The sequence below is a fragment of the Pinus tabuliformis genome, chromosome 3_2 (genome assembly GCF_031772625.1).
Source record: "Pinus tabuliformis cultivar Carrire ecotype Pingquan chromosome 3_2, CPIR1, whole genome shotgun sequence".
Classification (NCBI taxonomy): Eukaryota; Viridiplantae; Streptophyta; class Pinopsida; order Pinales; family Pinaceae; genus Pinus; species Pinus tabuliformis.
Window position 1 is genome coordinate 935,503,647 of NC_142302.1, and position 26,645 is coordinate 935,530,291.

The window sequence follows — 26,645 nt, forward strand, 5'->3', positions numbered from 1 at the left end:
TAGCCCTCGAAAAGAAATCTGCGATAGAGGAACGTAAATCCAAAAAAGTCACCTTCAAGGAAGACTCCAAGAAGAAACAAGAAAAAGATCCATTCGATTTGGAAGGATTGCAGAAAGTTCTAAAGACCATGTCCAATGAAATGGTTGACATCAAAAAGCAAGTAGCAGAAACTTCTTCAAAAAAGCCCTATAGAGCTTTTAAAAGAGATCCTTCAACGGATTCAAATCCACCTAATGCTATTTCAAATGCTGAATCCGAGGAAGACGAAGAGGAAATCGCCACTAAAGGGCAGACTGATGAAGAAGAAGTTGTGGAATTACAAGGAATGTGGGATTTCATCCTCCCACAAGAAGAAGATCAAGAAGTATTCCCAATTAGCACACGAAGCAAAAATCAGCTTGATCCTCCCCAAACTATCCCTAAGCCAAAGAGCGCAAGCTCTGCAATAAAGGATAAAGTTGCAACAAAGAAAATGACATCTAAAGCGGCTCAAACCAGCCCAGTCCAAACAGATGAAACAACTCCATCTAAAACACTGATTGTGTCGGATGAAATGGAGTACAATATTATAGAAGACATGAAGAAGACTAGGGCTAACATCACCCTTTACGAACTGAGCAAGTTGAAGCATCAACAGAAGATAATGATGAAAGAATTACATGCTGTGCTAGTTGCACCTTTGCCTGCCACTGTACTTTCTCAAGCTTCCCATAACATGGGAAGACCTCCAACTAATGCGATCAATAAGATTGATCTGAACGACATCGCTCTAATTGGAGGAAGATCAAGATCTCACACTCCCCCTTTTCTCCTTACTTATGAAATCTTCAATAAAAATGTGCACAATTGTTTGGTAGATTCTGGTGCTTTATCGAATATTTTACCCAAATCCATATGTGCCAAGTTAAACGTTCAACCACAGAAATCTGCTGTGCGCATAGTTCAGCTAGATCAATCTCAAGTTGAAGTGATTGGTGAACTAAATCAAGTAACCATAAGGCTGTCATCCAACCCAAAAGTATGTCAAGTTATTGACATTTTAGTTGCTGACATTCCTGAATTCTATGGCTAAATTCTTAGCAGGGATTGGTAAAAAAAACTTCATGGATACTTCGCAACCGACTGGTCGCACATGTGGCTGCCCTACAATGGTAAACCGAATCAAATAAAAGTTAAACAAGAGCTACACCAGAAATACATAGTAACGGAGCTAGAGGGGGAACATGAACCAGTAGCGTATAACAGCAGCATTATTGGCAATTACTCGGTAAATTCTTTCCTTGGCAATTTCAATGCTCATGCGTCACCCTATTTAGAACACTCTGTGTTGTCCCAAGTCGAAAATTTTTCTCGAACTGATAGTTCGAAATGTATCAATTTGGATTTTAGAGATCTGTGGGTTGAATCTTTATTCATGACCGGAGAGTCCACAGTTTTAAGATTTTTGTATCAACGTTTCGAATCCCAAATGGGATCCATCATCAGGATATGAGAATGATGATGAGCAGAAGAGCAACAAAGAATTGATAAATAGTGATGAGGAAAAATAATTAAAATGACAAACTGTCGGCTGCCATAATTTTGATAATTTTAATTAATCATTAATTTGTTTAATTGGTTTTATTAATTTCATTAATTATTTTATAATTTTAATTAATTTTAATTTTTATAATTTCAATTAATTTTATAATTTTATAATTAATTATTTTATCATTTTATAATTTTAATTAATTTTAATTTTTATAATTTTAATTAATTTAATTAATTTGATTTATTTATTATTTTTATTAATTTAACATTGATTTATTAGAATTATACCTAAATGAAAATAGCACTAACCCTAATAAGAAACTAACCTAAACCTAAAAGAAATTAGAATTAACTCTAAAAAGAAATTAATTAATAAATTGTTTTATTAATATTATATGAATTTTTTTATTATTAATTTGTATTAATTAATTAATTAATAATCTATAATCTTCTTTGCCTAGTATGATAAAGAAGATAATATTAATTAATTTTAATTTTAATTAATTATATTAATTTGATTTATTAATTTGTTTCATTAATTTAATTTTGATTTATTAATATTATACTTAAATCACTGATCACCTAGGATTATTATTATCATTTAATTTGATTTATTAATTTGTTTCATTAATTTAATTTTGATTTATTAATATTATACTTAAATCAATGATCACCTAGGATTATTTTCATTTAATATCCTAACTTTAATAAGAAAATAACCTTAATTTTAATTTTAATATCCTAACTTTAATAAGAAAAAACCTAAATTTTTAATATCCTAACTTTAATAAGAAAATAACCTTAATCTTAATTGTTATAATTTCAATTAATTTTATAATTTTATAATTAATTATTCTATCTTTTTATAATTTTAATTAATTTTAATTTTTATAATTTTAATTAATTTTATTAATTTGATTTATTTATTATGTTTATTAATTTAACATTGATTTATTAAAATTATACCTAAATGAAGATAGCACTAACCCTAATAAGAAACTAACCTAAACCTAAAAGAAATTAAAATTAACTCTAAAAAGAAATTAATTAATAAATTGTTTTATTAATATTATATGAAATTTTTTATTAATTTGTATTAATTAATTAATTAATAATCTATAATCTTCTTTGCCTAGTATGATAAAGAAGATAATATCAATTAATTTTAATTAATTATATTAATTTGATTTATTAATTTGTTTCATTAATTTAATTTTGATTTATTAATATTATACTTAAATGAAAATAATCCTAACTTTAATAAGAAAATAACCTAAACCTAAAAGAAATTAAAATTAACTCTAAAAAGGGAGTTAATTAATAAATTGTTTTATTAATATTATGTGAAATTTTATTAATTTGTCTTAATATTAAATTGTTTTATTAATATTATGTGAAATTTTATTAATTTGTCTTAATATTAAATTGTTTTATTAAATTTGTTTTATTTAATTTAATATGATATAATAATATTAGTTAGTTTTATTAGTATCATACCTAGAACTAAATGAAATTATCAATAAACCTAGAACTAAATTTTTAAAATTAATAATTGGCTTTATTAATATGATATAATATTATTAATAAGCTTTTCTAGAACTAAAAGAAATTAACATTAACTTAGTATGATCAAGATTAAAATGAAATTAGTTTTAATTTTATATTAATTCCTAAACATTATTTATTTAATTTAATATTATTATTATTAATAATAATATAAATTATATTATATTAACTATTATAAATAATTAATATTTATAATAGATTAATATATTACTTAATAGTAATAATGAATCCTAGAATTTAATGGAAAATCTAAACCTAGACCTAAATGAAAACAAAGACTGAAGACACCAGAAAGGAGAGGGAGAGGGATAACTTACCTGCTGAGGCCTTACCCAGGGGATGCACTTGTGTTTTTTATTTCCTTGATCAAGGGAAGCCAGCTCCCGCTAATCTCCACGCCATTATCTCTGTTCAGATTATGAGGATGTTTGATAATTTCAAGCGCTTCTCTGATCTTTCGTCTCTGATGCTGCTCTTCTCTGGCGATAATTGATGCGCTTTCCAGACAGATGTGGTGTTTAGTTTTTAAGGAGTGCTCTGCCAGGGCTGAAGTTCGAGATCTTCCGTTCTTAATATCTGCGCCATGTTCCTTAAGTCTAGTCTGGAGGGAGCGACCTGTTTCACCAATGTAGCTTTTTCCACAGGAACATTCTATTTTATAAACTCCTTTAAGCTGATGGTTGTCGATATCATCTTTAACAGACTTCAAACTTTGTCTAATCGTACCCGGAGCTGAGAAATGAGTGATAATGTTTTTCTTTTTTAGGATTTTAGCGATTTTGTCCGTAATCCCATGGATGTACGGTAGAAAAACAGTACCACACTTAGGCTGGTCTTGAGCCTTAGGCTCCTGAGACGACAACTTTCTTTCAGCTTTCTCTATGGCCTTTTTGATTTCTTGCTCTTTGTAACCTATACCTTTAAAAGTTGAGATTAGATGCTTCTTCTCTTCCTCCAGGTGCTCTGAGTCGGAAATTCGAAGGGCTCTGATGGCCAGTGTGTTTAGAACACCAACCTTCTGAGCAGGGTGATGGTGGGAATCAGCATGGAGGTAACTCTTCGTGTGGGTTGATTTTCTGAAAACCTTATGGCCCAAAGAGCCATCATCTATTCTGATGATAAGGACGTCTAAAAACGGAATGCTTTTGTTTTCTTCAAGTTCCATTGTAAACTTTATATCTGGAGAGATCGAATTTAAGTGATTGAAAAACTTTTCGAGTTCTGCCTTACCATGGGCTTAGGCAGATCTCAGCCAGCTTTGCAGTCCCTGGATCAGCAACTTCTTTTATAACTTGAATGGCTTCATCAAGAGGGATCTTAGTGAATAAGGATACCACGTCGAAGCTTACAAGGATATCATCATGCTCTAACTTCTCATTCTTCCCTTTGTCCTCTGCGATTTGACAGTCCTTTGCAAGGGAATTCGACGAAATAGCTTCATCCTTCTGATCCCTAACTCGAAAGTTTCCATCACTAAAACCGATTGTCCCCAAATTCGGATATTCTCCTATAGAATTATTATCCCATCTGTTTCCTTATGGCCCAAAGAGCCATCATCTATTCTGATGATAAGGACGTCTAAAAACGGAATGCTTTTGTTTTCTTCAAGTTCCATTGTAAACTTTATATCTGGAGAGATCGAATTTAAGTGATTGAAAAACTTTTCGATTTCTGCCTTACCATGGGCTTAGGCAGATCTCAGCCAGCTTTGCAGTCCTTGGATCAGCAACTTCTTTTATAACTTGAATGGCTTCATCAAGAGGGATCTTAGTGAATAAGGATACCACGTCGAAGCTTACAAGGATATCATCATGCTCTAACTTCTCATTCTTCCCTTTGTCCTCTGCGATTTGACAGTCCTTTGCAAGGGAATTCGACGAAATAGCTTCATCCTTCTGATCCCTAACTCGAAAGTTTCCATCACTAAAACCGATTGTCCCCAAATTCGGATATTCTCCTATAGAATTATTATCCCATCTGTTTCCTTATGGCCCAAAGAGCCATAAGGAAACAGATAAACCTGTAAATAAATTTTTGTTTTGGAAATTATTTTTTGATGGTTCTAGATCTAACGAAGGAGCAGGAGCAGGATGCGTTCTGATTAGTCCATAAGGAGATAAAATCATGCTCACATGCAGACTCGAATTTGATTGCACCAACAATACAGTAGAATATGAGGCTTTGGTCCAAGGCTTGTACAAAGCAATTAGGTTAGACGTCAAGTATCTTCAAGTTTTTGGAGACTTTGAGATTGTGGTTAAACAGGTACGTAACACTAGACATTGCTTATCAGGTCATTTAAAACATTATCAATCCTTAGTTCAAGATCTGACTGAGCATTTCATAGTGTTTAATATCTCTTCAATCCCCAGACTCCAAAATGCAAGTGCAGACCTTTTGGCTAACGTAGCTTCCAAGCTTATTCCTTCAGAAGATTTTAGTCCAGATAGATTCTTAATAGAATTAATCTTTAGACCATCCATTCCTGATAACATCACAAATTGGAGAGTATTCAATGATGATCCTGATATTGTAAATTTCCTCACATTTGAAGGATCCTACTCCAATCAAATAATTGACGAAGACCAGCATGATCGACAATTGCAACAAGATAGCACTAACAATGCTATACCTAAGTCGGTGGTCAAGTTAGAAGACTTGTACAATTTGAGGGATCGGTTTAAGAGGTCTACCAATTAAAAACTCCAAAGTTCAACCTTGAACTACGAATTAGTAAACCTAGGAACCGATGCCAAACCACAAAACATTAATCTAGGCCTCAGCCTAACCCTTGAAGAAAAACTAGCGTATATTCGTCTTTTGAGACAATATAAAAATGTCTTTGCCTGAAATTATGATGAGCTGAAAACATACGACACTTCCATCATCCAACATACTATTCCCATGATCGATAATGAAAAACCTGTCCAACAAAAGCTAGAAAGATCCACCCCAATTTAGAAAATCAGATAAAAACTGAGCTCAATAAGTTATTGAAAGCCAGAATAATCTTTCTCGTCAGAAATTCCAAATGGGTCTCCAATATGGTACCTGTTAGAAAGAAAAACGAAGATATTAGGATTTGCATTGACTTTCGAAACCTTAACAAAGCCTGTCAAAAAGATAATTTTCCTTTACCACCTATGGAATAGATACTGCAGGCAGTGGCGGGCTCAGAATTAATGTCTTTCTTGGATGGATTTTCGGGATATAATCAAGTGTTGGTACATCCTGATGACCAATTGAAAACCACATTCAGAACTAAATGGGGCACATACACATATCGAAAGATGCCATTTGGTTTGATTAATGCTGGTGCCACATTTCAGAGATCCATGGACATCACATTCAAAGGTTTAGTCAATAAATCTGTAGTAATTTATTTGAATGATATAACAGTATATTCGAAGAAGCGAAGTGACCATCTCAAAGACTTGAAACAAATCTTTCAATGATGTTTAAGGTATGGAATTTCACTTAACCCAAAGAAATCCTTTTTCGCATTAAGTGAAGGGAAACTTCTAGGATTCATAGTGTCAAAATCCGGTATTCACATCGATTCCGACAGAATCAAAGAAATTTCTGAAATATCTCTACCTCACAACAAAAAAGCCATGCAATCTTTCCTTGGTCAGATCAACTTTGTAAAGATATTCGTTCCAGATTTTTCACGAATCGTGTCTCCTTTGCAAACCATGATTAAAAAGAACTCAAATTTTAAATGGGGCCAAGATGAACATGAAGCATTCAACCTGATCAAACAAGCTATTATTAATGCTCCATCTTTAGCAACTCCAAAATTTTCAGAGCCTTTTATTTTATACACATTTGCCTCAGATAAGTCATATGCTGCGATACTAACTCAAGCAAATCAAGAAAAAGTGGAAGCCCCAATTGCATTTTTTAGTTCAAATTTATAGGGTGTTGAACTAAATTATTTAGACATGGAGAAACAGGCTTATGCTGTTTTCAAAGCGGTCAAATACTTCAGACCTTTCTTACTTAAAACCCATACTAAGATTATAGTACCGTTTCCAACAGTAAGGAACCTTATAGTACAGAAGGATGTGGGTGAGAAAAGGACCAATTGGGTTACTGCCTTACAGGAATATGACATTGAGATTAAAACAACAAACATTGTAAGAGGTCAAGGCTTCTGCAAAATGCTGGCTGGAGCATCGCAAATTTATGAAATTCCATCTGAAGAGGTACAAATGTGCGAGGTAAGCCTAAACGATGTAGAGTCATTGTATGCTGATATCATTTATTATCTTAAGAACGGGTATGCTCCTTCACACCTAGACCATACAAAGAAAAGAGCTCTAGGGTTGAAAGCCAAACAATATCAGCTCATAAATGATATTCTTTTTAGGAAAAATTATGATTCTATTCTTCTTAGGTGTCTTGAGAAAGATGAAGCTGAAAAAGTTTTTCAGGAACTCCACGATGGGCCGGCAGGCGGATACTATGCTGGAGATGCTACTGCACATAAAATCTTACGTGTAGGATATTACTGGCCCACGTTATTTAAAGACTCGCACAGTTACGTGAGGAGATGTCAAGTATGCCAAACTACTGCTGGAAGACAAAAGAAGCCATCCTTGCCACTACAGCCGGTAAACATTGAGCAACCTTTCAGTCAGTGGGGATTGGACATAATAGGAGAGATCGTTCCTCACTCTTCTAAGAGCATAGATATATCTTCACAGCAATGGATTATTTTACTAAGTGGGTAGAAGCAGTTCCACTCAAGACGGCTAATGTTGAAAATATCATTGAATTCATAGATCAATTTATAATCACCAGGTTTGGATTGCCATCCGCTTTAATGTTTGATTGCATCATACTTTTCTGGAAATGCAATGACTAAATTCGCACTTAAAAGAGGATTCAAACTTAAATATTCGGCCAATTACTACCCACAAGGCAATGGGTTAGCTGAGTCCACAAATAAAAACCTAATCAGGATTATTAAAAGAACAGTTGACCAAAATCATAAAAATTGGCACAAGGCTTTGATATATGCTTTATGGGCAGACCGAATAACGCAAAAAGCTTCGATCGACACTTCTCCCTTTAATTTAGTTTATGGGAAAGAAGTGGTTCTTCCGACTCACTTAGCAATCCCCTCTTTGTCTTTAGTTCAATACATTGATGAAGTATCCACTTCCTCCTTGCAGCTGAGACAAATGGAAATAATTAAATTAGAAGAACAATGACAACAGGCTAGGAAAACACATGCTCATCATCAAGCACTAGTAAAATCCTCTTTTGATTCAAACATAATGACCAGAAAAGATTTTCAGATGGGAGATTTAGTTTTAAAGTGGGACAAGGCTCATGAAGAAAAGGGCAAACATACAAAATTTCAAAGAATGTGGCTTGGTCCTTTTCAAATTGTAGAAGTCATAGGCCCATCAACGTTTGTGTTACAAGATTTAGCAGGTAAGAGGGATCCTTTGCCTGTTAATGGACAAATTCTCAAGAAATATTTTCCATAGAAGATTATTCTTCTATTTTTGTAGAGTAGTTGTTTTTTTTTCATAATAAAACCAGTTGTGAGTGGTTACATTAGGCATTTACGAAAAAGACACCAATTCTCTTTCAGATTTTGAACTTTTCGCTTGTATAAATAGCAAATCTTTTGGAAAAGTGATCTTTATTATTGATAGATACAGTTAAAGACTCTAGCTCAGATATGATACTAGTTTCAACTTCAAAAGGTTTGATGAAAACAACCTTTAGTGAAGAAATTGTTTTATCTTAGTACAATGAAAGGTATCAATAACAAAATAAAGATTCTCTGTAGAACAACTGTTTCCAAAAACTCTATTATTTTCGTCCAGAGCTATCTTAAGGAAACAATGACTTCCTCCCTACTAAGGAAATCACAACTTTTAGAGGAACAACCCAAGGATACACTTTAAAGAATAAGAGGTCTCATCATGAGCCAGCTTATCATAATCACATATATTATAACTTGCTGAATTTGCCAATATTGTACACCACAACAGGGCAATGACTCAAGATTGTTGCAATCAAAAGACAAGGGTTCTCATCACAAGCCAGCTTGTTCAGCAAAGTTATAAATCAAGTGAATGACTGTGTCATAATTTGGCTACCAAACCAAGACATTGTTCTTTAAGAATAGAAAAGAAAATCAAAGCAATAAGTGTGGATATGGATTTTTCTTTAAAAATTGTAGGCTGCCTTAAGTAGGATACAGGATCATTGCTGGGTAACAGGTAACCCTGTCGAGGCTATAAACGCCTGCTGGCAGCAGAGGCTCTACCTACGACAAATGAGCATATTTAAAACTGGTTTACAGAGGAGACTTTGTTTTATCTTTACAAGACCAAGTAATGACTGATGTAAATACAAGGGCTAGCCTGAGGAAGCAAATAATCAAAGTGGAAAATGGTTGAAACAAAATATCATTGATAGGTTAGAGCATAATGTACTTTATCTTTCCATAATAAAGTTTAATTTTCTGAAAAATTTGCTGTTTTGGAAGTTTAGAAAATTCAATAGAAAAACAGAGATAACTGGTTCTTCCAAGTGAATCACCAATTGTTGTGGCCACCAAAAACCCCCCTCTTTATTTAGTATTGGCAATAACACTAGGTAAGTGGGGACCCTTAGTAAAAAATTCAAAAAAATCAATTAAGGCCCATGTATTTTTACTCCTTAAGAAACATCGCATCGCGCAAAGAATGATAGGACATTTCCTTATGAGTAAAAATGATAAACTGCGAGATTGCGACGCGAACTCCATCGCATCACATGCATTAATAAAAACTCACATTGGAAAACCTTAAAAAATTGCCGTTACATGAAAAGCACATAACGATTTAACGATTACAGCGATCTGCGATTTTGCAATACTGCGATCCGCGATAGCGCGATCAAGCAACCTTGCGATAGCACAGCACGATGAAATTGTGAAATGCAATACTGCGATCCAGATCACAGAAAAATTCCATCGCAAATTTTCCTAGCTCAATATTCAAGAAACGTTTTCCATAAACCAAGAACTGGATACACGTTTTAATGATAATTAATGAATTATACGCCAATTGTTAATGAAAGATGGTTTTGTGTTGTTCGAAGAGTCAGTTTACGTCAGGTGGCATGTTTTTGCATATCCGTAGCATTTAAAGCTTTCCTGTCAATTTTTATTATCATTACTCTCTCCTCACTTGTGAACTGTAGGAACGAAAAACAAAAAGTTACACAAAGCAATGTGCAGGAAGCTATGAGGAAAAAGGGTAAAACTCCAATGTTCAAAGACAGAGAAAAGACGCCCGCATGCAACAGAGCCGCAGATTCACAGAACGCTGCTGAGCCATCCATTACAGATCTTTCATTTACAGCCATGGTTGAAGGAGTATTGAATGATGCTGATATCAATAAGAAGTTTAACACTCAAGGTCAAGAGCTCATGAAAGTGTTATTTTTAAATTTTTTGAAGCTTTATACCTAGTGAAGAAAAAGGCGCCAAAGGCGAAAAACGCATCAGAGAAGCCCGGATCAAAGAATGGAGGCAATTTCCGATGCGCGATTAGCGCCTAGTGCTAATCGCGCAACGCTGAGAGAAATGCTCAAAAAGAAAAGCCTCTGACTGCTCAGTCACTTGTAAGTCCGAAAAATGCAAGAAATCAATGGTAAAGAAAAAACTGGAAACATAAAGCTAAAGAAAAGGCAAAAGCGATTCAAGGGTTAACCAAGTTGAACTTGGATTATTACTGAGCATCTGTGGTGAAGCCACATAGTCAGAAGATGACTCTCGAGTATATCATCGATTTTGCTGAAAAGATGGTGCCAGTTCTTACCATTTCTGTTTGCTTAGCTCAAACAAAAGCGGAAGACAGTCAATCGACTCTCCCAGGCAAATACTGAATGCTTGCAACATTAAGGAGCAAATGCAGAAATAGTTAGATATTAGATTTAATTTTTAGAAATAGTTTTTCTTAGAAAAAGGGCAATCATTTAAAATGTATCCTGAATCTGTGTAATTAAGTTATTTAGTTAGTAGTATTTAAACCCTTCTCATGCATTTAGAGAAGGGTCCAAAAATTTATCAAAAACTTGTCCTCAGAACATGCACTTTTGCACCCTCAGAGGAGGTTTTGGTGAATGAATGGATCAAGATTGGTTGATGTTTGCATTTGATATCTGCTACTGATGTTGCACTTCTGTACCCTTAGTGGATGTTAGATCAAGGAGAGATAAATCATTGTCGCTTGAAGCTTATGAGTAGGACTAGTCATAAATGGTACTTTTATCTCTTGACCATTTCTGCTTATATGTTAAAGTGATATATATAGTTTTTAGTTGTTTATGTATTATTGCATGAATGCCTGAGTTATTATTTGGCACTTTTGTACGGTGATAGCTATTTATTTATGCTTAATGTATGAATAGCTCATTATGCGATATGTTTTTCACAACTGTTTCGTCTAACTTTTTATGCGAAGTGGTTCATCTTTATTGATTTCCTTTCTTATAATCGCTAAATGATCTTTATTACCAGTTTTTATTTGAAATCTCTTTAGATTGCATAATAGAAGAATTACATCCCGGGTTAGTATAGACTTAGATGTGCTGTTTATTAGATTACAATAGCATAGAATTAGATTAAAGTTTGAATTAGAATATCTTAAATAGGAACTGTTAGATCAGCAACATCGAATTCTACACACACACACACTCATAGATTGGGAAACTGGTCCCATTATCCCCAGTCGAACCCGCTATACCAAACGGATAAGGAGCTGCCAACCAAGGTCCGGACCGGGCGGGTATCCCCCTTGTTGCCGACCCGATTTTCGGGGTTTCAACAGAATGCAAGACTAAACTATGTGTAATGCAAGGATCTTTCTTAATTTGAGTTAAAATCCCTAATCTAAGGTGAAGACCTTCTCCTCAATTGTCAAAGCTTGTCTTAGAACAAAGTTGAGAAATAAGTGGTGGGGAAGGAGGCTAAGGCCTCATTAATGATACCTACCAAGGAATTATAACGACCCAAGTGTCTCTATTCCTGCAAGGGATGATTTGAATATGGAATATTAGTTTTCTATGCTAAGATCCTCATCAGAATACAAAAATGTGCCTGAGGTTTGTCCTCCAAAATAAAAAGTAAAAACATGAATTTTTATGTGTGTTTTTCTAAGTTAATTTCATGAAAAACTTTAAACATAAAATCAAAATAGTGAATGGACGCATATATCAATCAATAATACACCAGCCATTGTTAAAGGAGTTCACCCCTCTTGGACTACATCTCCTTAGATCAACTCTAATGGTATGACCCTTCTCATTGTGCTCAATGTTTAGAAAAATAAGAGTACATAAAGTGATGAGAAATGGAATGGTTAGTTTCTCCTTCAAAGAAACAACTTCTGCAAGAGTTATCAATCGATATACATGTAAACCTACAGTCAAACATGTAAATTTTCAACAAACAACGACATCTTACACCAAGACCCCATACTCCAACTTCATAGAGCATCAACAATACCACAATCCACTTGAAGTACATAAACAAGTCTCTTCTCCAAAACACATAGATAAAAGAGGAATAAAATCTACAACACTAATGTAATAGATGTTGCTGAAAGCACATGGAGGCTGGAAAACCACTGCAAGGTCATCTCCATCTTCAAACTCCTTCATAAACTGACTCAACTCTCTGGTTGACCAGGACACCCATAGACTTCAACCTGCAAAAATCTTATCTAGAAGTGCTCCTTTGATTCTAAGACCTGGTCCAATGAGTTTAGAATGTCTAAAAATGCTATTTAGCCTCTTTTTGCACCACATTTGGTAAAAAATGGGAGAAGTTATGACCTCTCATATTTTCTCCACTATTCGCTTTACACATTGCACAAAATGCGACATCATCCTACAATTTCGCCCCATTTTCCACTAACGCCGCGACCAATTCCCCTATTTTCAGGTGGATTTGTAGGACCATTAATTTTTCTACCGAGGCTTAAAAACCAAAAGATTGGTCATATGGGGTCCATGCACCCAGGGGCTAGCCCCCGACGCTGGCCCCTTACCTCCGATGGTCGCATAAAACAATAGTGGTCAAGTTTAAAGTGTTCATATGTCGACGATTTAGTTTGACGGTCATCGTTAGTGGTCAGCTTGGCAGTGACCATTGGCGGTCATGTTAAATGGTGGTCAAGCATTCACATGGGGGGCGGTTAAGTCCACCCACCCCCCGTACCATGCGACATTAACTTCAACATGAACTCTCCTCCCTATATGGCTAAATAACAAACATGGGGTGTATTGGTAATGCCATTGTGTTAGTGTATGGGAGGTCGTGGGGTTGAGCCTAACCTCTACCCTATCCGCCATAATAAATTTTTCCATGACATGAGGAGGACACGTGGCAGCCTCAGGCTTAGCCACGTGGCAGCCTCAGGTTTAGCCACGTGTCACCTCCTCATTGGCCTGAAACAAAAACACGTGACCAATAGAATGATGCCACCGAGCCTGAGAATATTCCAAAGAATATGTCAAAGAAATATACCAAGAATATTCCTTTTTCTGACTGGGCTGTATGAATGCCCCGTCAGCATCCCTGTCAGCACTTGCAAAATTTTTACTTGTTTGACAAAGTGAATAAAATGTGTTTCTGGGAGCATACAGTCTCTGTTTTGCGCGAAAAGAGTTGCTCTAGATTCAGAATGATGAGCACTACGCAGTCATTCAGGTTCCACACTATTCTGACAAATTTCAATTTTTGGCAAATTTTTGGCAAATTTTGAGCTCCTGATCACTCTTCCCCACTGAAAACTTTTGGTCCCCAAAAGTTCACTTTCAATTGTTCAGCATTTGAAGGTACAATTCCTTCACTTTTCCAAACTTGATCCAATCGATGATTGTAGTGCCTTGACTTGTACTTGTCTTGGCTCTTTCTTAAGCTGAACTTGAAATATAACCCGACCAAAGAATTCAAGTTCAATGTTCTTCTTGGCTTGTCCATGTCACTATGGCCATCCACAACAACATCCTTCCCAAGAAGAATTCCCATGGTGCTCTTATGCAAAATCCTTATCAAGGATAAGATCCCAAAAATACTTTGACAAATGAACCAAAACAAGTTTCACATAGTGAATACTTGTATATATTGAGTGCTCAACACATTTGTAATATATTAAATGTGCTACAACTACTCATACAACAGTTTTAAAATGATTTCTTAAACTAAAAATATAAATGCATTTTACAAGTTGGAATAAACTTGACCCCCAAATTTTCCATTCAAATTGACTGTCAACAAGCCAAACTAGCATAACAATGCCAAAGAAAACACTGTTTCATATAAGTGATTTGTTTATGAACACCGCTTTTACAAATTGCCCAACTATGGGGATATGCAACTAGTGCAAAAAAAAAGATTTACAAAATTTAGCTGGAAAAATAGTCCACCCATTTCTTACCCAACAAGGTAAATGAACCCTCTATTTGAACTTTTTCTTCTTCTGGAGCTGCTTTAGGGATGGTCACATATTGCGCCACTTTTTCTTTTGTTGCTTCCTCTTCTGGTGCTTGCATAATTTGCTTGCCCTTGCTAGGATGAAGTCGTGGAAACAATTTCCAAAACTTCTTGACCCAATGCCCACTGATATTGTAGTGAGTGTAAAATTTCTTTTGAGCTTCTCTTGGCTCACATGTCTTTAACCTTGGATGAGATTTTCTCTTTTCGGTCTCAATTCACTTAGACATAAACATCTTCTTGATGATTGATTTCCTTTTATAACACTTATCTACACAATGGTTAGATGAAAGGAAAAATGTGCATGGAAACACATTCCTCAACATGTTATTCAAATCAGCATGTTGTTTTCCATTTTGAAAAGCATTTGAATTAACAGGATGATTATACCTATTTTTGTTGTCCTTTGGATTATGCTTCTTGCGTGAGGAAATTACACGGTAATAAGAACTGGCCTCGTTTCTTCTTCAACTTGTTCCTCTCTCTTTGGAGATTTTTTTCATTTAAAGTCCTCCTTATACTTGAGGAACCAAACAAGTACCAATTCTGGATGTAAATCCCAACAACTTTCTTCTTCATCTCCTCTCTTATGGAAAAAGGAACACGATACCCATGAGATGTCGCTAGAAGACCATTATTCTTTTGTAACTTAGCCTAAGCCTTCATATTTAGGCCTCTCCTTTGCCTCAATTGGATTTTTAATGCCTTGATGGTTCACTCCAAGGCCTCCTCCCTTGTAACCCATTTTGGTCAAGAGCTTGGATCCAATGCCTTTACTATGTTTTTCAAACGCTGCAAATGAATTTACATCAACACTTTCATGTAAATAAGAAGCGTATAAATGCTTACCATTTTCCTCATCTTTTGATTCTAGATGTGTCCTCTTGGACTCTTTGGCTCTCTTCTTTCGTCTCCTTGAATTTGGGTGATAATAGAACCTCATCCTCCACATCACGTGGACAAAGGGTACAAACTTGTCCATCTTCCTTCTCTGAGGGACTTTCTACACTAGCATCTTGCATAAGAGTTGTAGAAAAACATGAAGATTGTGAAGAAGATGGTGGTTTATCACCATTCTTGTTATCGTCTTCCTTTAGAGAACATTCTCCTCTTGGAGGTCTAGAGCTTTCACCTTGCAATTTGGTATTCCTCTCTTCATAGAGGACTTTCACCATTTCTGCCATGTCTAAGAAAGCCTTTCTAAAAGCCTTCACATCCTATGACATTCTTGTAGGCTCTCCTCCTTGGGACATGCTTTTCTTGAAGCTTCTACTGCAACTTGAGGTAAGACTAGTGGTAGAGATTATAACAATCTTGCTCTCCTTTCCAAAACCTTCTCCTCAATTTAGCTTCAAAACACATTCACTTGCAACAACAGTCAATTCCTCCTTGCATAAAGCAAACCTGGTGCTCTGATACCAACTTGATCTAAATGTGGAATATTATTTTTCTATGCTAAGATCCTCATTAGAATACAAACATGTGCTTGAGGTTTGTACTCAAAAATAGCAATTAAAAACATGAGTATTTATGTGTGTTTTCCTAAGTTAATTTCATGAAAAACTTGAAACATGAAATCAAAACACTGAATGGAAGCATACATCATTAAGTAATACACCAACCATTGTTAAAGGAGTTCACCCCTCTTGGGCTACATCTCCATGGATCAGATCAAATGGCATGACCCCTTCTCATTGTGCTCAATGTTTAGAAAAATAAGAGTACATAAAGTGTTGATGAATAGAATGGTTAGTTTCTCCTTCAAAGAAACAACTTCTGCAAGAGTTATTGCTCCATATACATATAAACCTAAGTCAAACATGTAAAATTTTAGCAAACAAAGGCATCTTACACCAAGACCCCATACTCCAACTTCATAGAGCATCAACAGTACCACAATCCACTTGAAGTACATAAACAAGTCTCTTATCCAAAACACATAGAGAAAATAGGAATAAAATATACAACACTGATGTAATAGGTGTTGCAAAAAACACATGGAGGCTGGAAAAGCCCTCCAAGGTCATCTCCATATTCAAACTCCTCCATAAACTGATTCAACTCTCTAGTTGACCATGGAACCCATAGACCTCAACTTGCAAAAATCCTATCAATAAGTGCTCCTTTGATTCCGAGACCTGCTCTCATAAGTCCATAATGTCCAAAAATGGATATCTAGCATCTTTTTTTCACCCAATTTGGTCGAAAACTGGAGAATTTATGACCTCTCCTAATTTCTCCACTATTCGCTCTACAAATTGCACAAAATCCGTGATGCAACCATAAGGCTGCCACAACTAATATACCTTATCGGGACTCATTTACCCCTTAATGACCCTTATTAAGCTTTATACCTCCATGCCCATATATATATGTATCAAAAGCATTTCATAGGCATTTAGCCTTAAAACCCCAAATGGATAAAAAATTACCCAATAATCACCCCTTTTCCTTTGAAAACTATCCCTTTTCCTATCGGAAATGAAAAGCCTTTGAAAAAGCTTTAAAACTATGTTTTTTCCTTTCGCGACGAAAATACCCTTGAAAAGGCGAAAACAATGCTTATCCGTCTTTTAAAGCGATTATATGTGTTAGTGCCGCAGATCTATATGTGGCCGATCGGACGGCTTAGATTAGATCGCAATATCGGCGATTAGCAGTCTCAATGGTCTGCACTATCGGTGCTATCCCTTTGGCGGAGGTTCAATGCGATTATTGCTAATCGCTATCGGCGATCACAATATGCCGCTTTACAATATACCACCTCCACTACAAAACCCCAATGCGATATGTCGCAATCAATAATCGCAAAAGATCAGGTGTAGGCCTTTGACATACACCGCTTCGATGGTGCGATGCGATTATGAGTTCGGGCCCGATATGACTCAAAGCTTCCGTGCATAAGTTTTCATGTCAGTTGCTCTGAATCCGCTAAGTATTTAGCGTGATTTCTTTATATAAATGGAATTTGGCGTTACAACAAGGTATATACACTGGGCGATGCGATTTGGGTTTCTACGGACCCGATAACATTCAAAACCTCTATTTAAAAGATTTGAAGTCCGGTTCATCAATTCAACTGTGGTTTGAGCCCGATACTTAGTGTATTTTGGGATTTTTGCCTGCGAACCCAGAATAATGGAATGCACTCGCCAAACGATCCTTTAACATGATATTTCCATTGTAAAGTATGAAAAACACAGGCCGACATCAAGAGCATCCAAATATAGATAAAAACAAGCATTTAATGCCTCCACGGGCCGGTTATATAACTCTACTCGCAACACTGTTTTATTCCCAATGAATCCACTACAGGGTCTCGGCCTTGCCCAGATTACAACATCAAAGACCTCTGTCTTAAAAGAAATGCAATCAATTACACAATTCCAAAATCAAAGTCAATTCTTTATGTACAGACATAAATAAAAAACTACATTTGAGGTTCTCTATCCCTCTCTGGCCTGATTATTCTAGTTAGTGGCCTTCTCTTCCTACGCTGCCTATAGGCTTACAAATGCTCTCGAATCATCTCTCTGTCTCTCCCCCATCACATCTCCTTCAGAAAAGAAAGGAAGCACATATATGCTAAGCTAACCATCTCCTCCACAATTGAAGGAATAAATTATGCATTTAGATTTCAAATCCTATCCTAATATAAACAAACTAGACTACTTGGCTTGATCTCCACGCAGGGAGGATCATTTTCCATTTTATTCCCAATTCAGTTCAGAATTAGGCAATAATTAATTACTTACATTTATAATGAAATTAATACAAATAAAACAACCAAGTCTTCCTCCAAACTTGCATTATCCACAACATGTGACCACTTCCATGACATTGCTAGCTAGGCCTAGATGCTCCTGCATCAGACTCCCAAGGTTTAAATTAATCATGATCTCTTGATCATGCGCTTCTGATCTGTGTCCTCCTAGATCCCATACTTTGTTTGATAGTCTGTCCTTGGTTACTGCTGTTGTTTTTTGTTCTCCCGATCTCCATACTTTATGCTGCATTGCCACATTAACTATTCTCTCACTATTTGCTGCTGTCCTTTTCATATATCTTACTGGTTTCTGCTCATCATTACAGTTTATGATAGGCTCCCATATCTTAATTTTTAGTTTTCCATTTCCTTCACCTGTACCATATCTTCATATTAATGGATTTCTTCCTTCCCAAACATTTCTTTGATCTCAATAATTCTTTTGCCATCCTCCTTTTGACTTATCCTTTGGATGTCATCTGACTGAACATATTCCTTCACATGGCTGTAACTTTTCTCCTTATTCTTCATATGACTGTGGGTAGTCATCTCTTCACCTGTTAATATAACATTTTCCAATAACTGCTTGTCTTTCCTCAAGTATATATGACTTGCAAACACACATCAACTTTCAGCTTTCAAAATACAATACCTTTCATCCTCTTTTGATGCTTCAAGCACCAATCCTCCATCATAGATATTCTCTATTTCAGTAGACCCTTCTTGCTGTGACTCCATTCCTTTGAGTATTTCCTTCTCTAAAAAATCAATATGAATTTCTTCAAGTTCCCTGAACTCATTCATCATCTTGCCATTCCACCTCTATTGTAATAGATTCCACTTGACCCTTTCCTTCGTTCTCTAGTTGTATCTTCGGTATTCAATTATCTTTCTTTGTACTGCGAGACTAATATCTTGTTCTTCATTCTACTTCCAGTTGCCATACTTCTGCAATCTAATGCCTTCCTCAAATTCACTCTCATGTAGCTGATCATCCCTTTCAAATTGCTGGTTCCTTCCATCTTCATCTTGCTGAATTAATACTTCTGTCTCCTTCATGTCTCTGAGGACATAACTTCCTTGTTGATCCCGATATTTCATCTTACCTTCAAATAATATCTGCTCAATTTCTCTGATTTCAGCATCATATTTATTAATGCTATCTTCCACACTTGCAGTCACATCATTAACTGAAAAGTCTAGACATTTACTTAACTCTATAAATGTTAGAGATAGTTCATCCTTATCATGCATAATATCCATAATCTCCTCTTTAGCAGGTTCTAAAAGCTTCATTTATCCTTCAGGATCCTTGAGCAATATTTCAAAAAATTCCAATTCCATGTGACATCTCTCCAGCAGTTCATCACAACTTCCATCCTCAACTTCATTCTTTTCCTGGAAATCCATCTGAGTTTTCTTGGTTTCTACACTATCATATTGCAAAGTTATTTCAACAATTTCATTAAACAAATTCATTTGTTTACCTTCTTGTAGTACCGCTATGGCATTGTCATTAGACTTCTGGTCCATATTAACTTCATTTGACTGTTTCACACCAAACAAAATTTCATCTATGAACTCCTTCTGCTGCAATAGATCAACACCTTCTTCCTCTAAAAGGCATTCTCCATCATAATTCACCTCAAGAGCTTCATTCCTGTTTGGGACAATTTTACTAGACTGTCCATCATCCTTTGTATATCCTGCAAACATAAACAAACTATGAGAACTAAAATCACAAGGCTTCATTGTCTCATCTGCTTCCCTTATCATCATATATTCGAATTGTTCTGAACTATGCCAATAGTCCATGAGATCTTCAGCTAATCTCTTATTATCCTCTTCACCCAACATTTCACCTTGTTCTGGTCTACAAATGGAAACTTCCATTTCTGATTCTGCTTCTCTGAGTTCCTCTGGTTCCTCTTGAGCACTCAATATCTGCTCAATCTTTCTCAATTCTTCTGCTATCTCTAAATTCACTCGTTGATTTCTCTTCTCTTGTAGCCTCTGCCACTTTACTCTCCTTCTCATGGTCCAACCATGCTTCTGGTCTTTATCACTTCTCTGAAGCATCTACATCAATATTCCAATATGGAAATATATCTCATCCCTCTCTCTGTCAAACTCTTCTTGACTCATCCTTATGCCATTTGCTTTGGCATCTTTCCTTCTGCCGTGGCTTCTTTTTGAACATCTGCTATGACTATCAGTAGTCATCTTCTTCTCCTCTCCCTTCATGAGCTCCTCACTTCTCTGCAACAAGCCTCTACAATAGCAAGTCCTCCTTACTATGATCTTACCTCACTAAGCTCTCCTCACTCAGTCTTTTGGTAAGCACGGTCCTCTATCTGGAACCTCCTCTTGAGCAACACCTTTGCCCCTTCTAGGCTTCTGCAATCTCTCACTCTCTCTTGAGAAAACTTCAGCTGTCTTCTCTGTCCAATCTCTTGTTGGATTCTTCAGGTTAATTGCCACTTCAGAGTGCTTTCCTTGCTCTACTTTTAAAAACACATCTGGTTCTTCTCTCATAGCTTCTCTTGTTCTATATTACTGCAGTTTGCACACTTTCTTATGCTGTCACATGTGTTTTGAATGGATTTCCTCTGTCTCTTGCATCTGCAAGTTCTGCTACACATCACCTTTATGTGTCTTCCTTCTGTCAGATTAGAATATGATCCTTCCTCTTGCCTGCATAAATACTTCAACACATAACTCTGTTTTTAATTCCTTCATACATAATTTCTCTATTCTGTTTAACCCCAATTATTCAATTACAATTATGCTCTGCTATCAGTTATTTCAATCACAAACTTGCTCCTATACCAAAAATGATGCAACCCTAAGGCTGCCACAACTAATATACCTTATCGGGACTCATTTACCCCTTAATGGCCCTTATTAAGCTTTATACCTCCATGTCCATATATATATATATATATATGTATCAGAAGCATTTCATAGGCATTTAGCCTTAAACCCCAAATGGATAAAAAATGACCCAATAGTCACCCCTTTTCCTTTGAAAACTATCGCTTTTCCTATCGGAAATGAAAAGCCTTTGAAAACTCTTTAAAACTATGTTTTTCCCTTTCGGGACGAAAATACCCTTGAAAAGGTCAAAACAACGCTTATCCACCTTTTAAAGCAATTATATGTGTTAGTGCCGCAGATCTAGGTCTGGCCGATCAGATGGCTCAGATTAGATCACAATATCGGTGATTGGCAGTCTGGTCTACACTATTGGCACTATCCCTTTGGCGGAGGTCTGATGTGATTATCGCTAATCACTATCAACGATCACAATATGCCGCTTTACAATATACCGCCTCCACTCCAAAACCTCGATGCGATATGTCGCAATCGGCAATCGCAAAAGGTCGGGTCTAGCTATTTGACATACACCACTCTGATGGTGTGATGTGATTATGAGTCCGGACCCGATATGAATCAAAGCTTCCGTGCATAAGTTTTCAAGTCCGTTGCTCCAAATCCGCTAAGTATTTATAGTAATTTCTTTATATAAATGGCATTTGGCGATACAACTAGGTATATACACTGGGCGATGCGATTTGGGTTTCTACGGACCCGATAACATTCAAAACCTCTGTTTAAAAGAATTAAAGTCCGGTTTATCAATCCAATTGTGGTTTGAGCCCGATACTTAGTGTATTTTGGGTTTTCTGCCTGTGAACCCAGAACAATGGAATGCACTTGCCAAATGATCCTTTAACACAATATTTCCATTGTAAAGTATGAAAGACACAGGCCGACATCAAGAGCATCCGAATAGAGATAAAAACAAACATTCAAGGCCTCCACGGGCCGGTTATATAACTCTACCTGCAACACTATTTTATTCCCAATGAATCCACTGCACAGTCTCGACCTTGCCCAGATTACAACATCAAAGACCTCTGTACAAAATTCCACAATCAAAGTCAATTCTCTATGTACAGACATAAATACAAAACTACATTTGAGGTTCTCTGTCCCTCTCTAGCCTAATTATTCTAGTTAGCGGCCTTCTCTTCCTATGCTGCCTGTAGGCTTACAAATGCTCTCGAATCATCTCTATGTCTCGCGCCCCTTGCATCTCCTTCATAAAAGAAAGGAAACAAATATATGCTAAGCTGACCATCTCCTCCACAATTGAAGGAATAAATTATGCATTTAGATTTCAAATCCTATCCTAATCTAAACAAACTATACTACTTGGCTTGATCTCCACGCAGGGAGGATCATTTGCCATTTTATTCCCAATTAGTTCAGAATTAGGCAAAATTAATTACTTACATTTATAATGAAATTAATACAAATTAAACAACCAAGTCTTCCTCCAAACTTGCATTAGCCACAACACATGACCACTTCCATCACATTGCTGGCTAGGCCGAGATGCTCTTGCATCAGACTCCCAAGGTTTAAATTAATCATGATCTCCTGATCATGTGCTTTTGATCTGTGTCCTCCTGGATCCCATGCTTTGTTTGATAGTCTATCCTTGGTTACTGCCGTTGTTTGTTGTTCTCCCGATCTCCATACTTTATGCTGCATTTCCCCATTAACTATGCTCTCACTGTCTGCTGCTGTCCTTTTAATATATCTTACTGGTGTTTGCTCATCATTACAGTTTATGATAGGCTCCCATATCTTAATTTGTAGTTTTCCATTTCCTTCACCTGTACCATTCCTTCTAGCCAATATTCCTTTCTTCTTTTGTCCTTTATTTGTTTTATTGGAATGCTGTTGTATGAGTCTCCACAACTCATTCAATTCTTTGTCCACTTCACTTCTCATGTGTTGAATACTATTCTCCTGCATCTCATTGTGTTCTTGAATAAGAACATCATAATCCCTATGCCAATATTTTCCCATATACATTTCTAAAATGTACAAATACCTTCTCCATTGATCCTCTGCAATAATTCCAGTTCCTTCTTCTGGCTCCTCATTCATGACTTCGCTACTCCTTACTTCAAATTCTAGTATACCTGCAATTCTACAATTTTCTTGAAAACTCAGAATTTCTTCTTCTAGTAACTTCATTTCTGCACTCTTAAGGATTATGGAATTATATTCGTCTGCATATGAAATGTCATCTTCAACCTCTTCTCCATCAATAAATCCCTGTAGTATAATAGTAATTCTGTTACTATCATCTCTTGAATTCATTTCTAGTTCAACACTCCCATACTATAGATTCAACATCATTCCATCTTTCTGAGACATTCTGATCTCACCCTTCATTAATTCGATATGATCTTCAGAATCAACTCCTTGGTTCAGATTGACTTCACATTGCCTTGTTCCCGCATATAAATCTTCACCAGAATTAATCAATTCAATAACCACTTTACCTTGCTTCCTCATTATGCCAACATTTCTAACAAATTCTTTCTCATATTTGTCATCCATGACAACTCTGTTCTCATTCAGTTCTGGTTGTACACTTTGATCACTTATTCCTTGGTTTTCTTCAAGGTCAATGATCTTCAATAACTATTTATCATCTACAAGGTCTTCTATATCAACTTTCAGTAGCTATTCTCCTCTAGCTTCAGTCTTCAGTAGTTGTCTAATATCTGCATAATTCTCTACAACAACGTTCAACAACTCCTCTTTCCTCTGCATCACAAGATTATGTGAATTTCCTTCTTCTAACTTCTGAAACACCATAAGATTCTCCATTTGCTTTGTATTAACTTCATCAGTTTTCCTGAGAAAACTCTTTATTCCATATTCATATGAATGAATTTCTTCCTTCCCAAACATTCCTTTGATCTCAATAAGTCTTTTGCCATCCTCCTTTTGACTTATCCTTTGGATGTCATCTGACTGAACATCTTCCTTCACTTGGCTGTAACTTTTCTCCTTATTCTTCATATGATTGTGGGTAGTCATCTCTTCACCTGTTAATATAACAGTTTCCAATAACTTCTTGTCCTTCCTCAAGTCTATATGACCTGCAAACACACAACAACTTTCTTGCTGTGTCTCCATTCCTTTGAGTCTTTCCTTCTCTAACAAATCAATATGAATTTGTTCAAGTTCCTTGAACTCGTTCATCAGCTTGCCATTCCACCTCTATTGCAATAGCTTCCACTTGACCCTTTTCTTCGTTCTCTAGCTGTATCTTCGGTATTCAATTGTCTTTCTTTGTACTTCCAGACTAATCTCTTGTTCTTCATTCTGCTTCCAGTTGCTATACTTCTGCAATCTAATGCCTTCCTCAAATTCACTCTCATGTAGCTGATCATCCATTTCAAATTGCTGGTTCCTTCCATCTTCATCTTGCTGAATTAATACTTCTGTCTCCTTCATGTTTTTGAGGACATAACTTTCTTGTTGATCTTGATCTTTCATCTCACCTTCATATAATATCTGCTCAATTTCTCTGATTTCAGCATCATATTTATTAATGCTGTCTTCCACACCTGTAGTCACATCATTAACTGAAAAGTATAAATATTTACTTAACTCTATAAATGTTAGAGATAGTTCATCCTTATCATGCATAGTATCCATAATCTCCTCTTTATCAGGTTTTGAAAGCTTCATTTCTCCTTCAGGTTCCTTGAGCAATATTTCAAAAAATTCCAATTCCATGTGACATCTCTCCAGCAGTTCATCACAACTTCCATCCTCAGATTCATTCTTTTCCTGGCAATCCACCTGAGTTATCCTGGTTTCTACACTATCATATTGCAAAGTTATTTCATCAATTTCATTAAACAAATTCATTTGTTTACCTTCTTGTAGTACCACTATGGCATTGTCATTAGACTTCTGGTCCATATTAACTTCATTTGACTGTTTCAAACCAAATAGAATTTCATCTATGAACTCCTTCTGCTGCAATAGATCAACACCTTCTTCCTCTAAAAGGCATTCTCCATCATAATTCACCTCAAGAGATTCATTCCTGCTTGTGACAATTTTACTAGACTGTCCATCATCCTCTGTATATCCTGCAAACATAAACAAACTATGAGAATTAAAATCACAAGGCTTCATTGCCTCATCTGCTTCCCTTATCATCATATATTTGAATTGTTCTGAACTATGCCAATAGTCCAAGAGATCTTCAGTTGATCTCTTATTATCCTCTTCACCCAACATTTCACCTTGTTCTGGTCTACAAATGGAAACTTCCATTTCTGCTTCTGCTTCTCTGAGTTCCTCTGGTTCCTCTTGAGCACTCAATATCTGCTCAATCTTTCTCAATTCTTCTGCTATCTCTAAATTCACTCGCTGATTTCTCTTCTCTTGTAGCCTCTGCCACTTTACTCTCTTTCTCATGGTCCAACCATGCTTTTGGTCTTTATCACTTCTCTGCAGCATCTCCATCAATATTCCAATATGGAAATATATCTCAGCCCTCTCCCTGTCAAACTCTTCTTGACTCATCCTTATGCCATTTGCTTTGGCATATTTCCTTCTACTGTGGCTTCTTTCTGAACCTCTGCTATGACTATCAATAGTCATCTTATTCTCCTCTCTCTTCATGAGCTCCTCACTTATCTGCAACAAGCCTCTGCAATAGCAAGTCCTCCTTACTGTGATCTTACCTCACTAAGCTCTCCTCACTCAGTCTTTTGGTAAGCACGGTCCTCTATCTGGAACCTCCTTTTGAGCAACACCTTTGCCCCTTCTAGGCTTCTGCAATCTCTCACTCTCTCTTGAGAACACTTCAGCTGTCCTCTCTGTCTAATCTCTTGTTGGATTCTTCAGGTTCATTGCCACTTCAGAGTGCTTTTCTTGCTCTGCTTTTAAGAACACATCTGGTTCTTCTTTCACAACTTCTCTTGTTCTATATTACTGCAATCTGCACACTTTCTTATGCTGTCACCTGCATTTTGAATGGATTTCCTCTGTCTCTTACATATACAAGTTTTGCTACACATCACCTCTATGTGCCTTCCTTCTGTCAGATTATAATATGATCCTTCCTCTTTCCTGCATAAATACTTCAACACATAACTCTGTTTTAATTCCTTCATACAAAATTTCTCTGTTCTGTTTAACCCCAATTATTCAATTACAATTATGCTCAGCTATCAGTTATTTCAATCACAAACTTGCTCCGATACAAAAAATTACACAACCCTAAGGCTGCCATAACTAATATACCTTATCGGGACTCATTTACCCCTTAATGGCCCTTATTAAGCTTTACACCTCCATGTCCATATATATATATATATGTATCGGAAGCATTTCATAGGCATTTAGCCTTAAAACCCCAAATGGATAAAAAACAACCC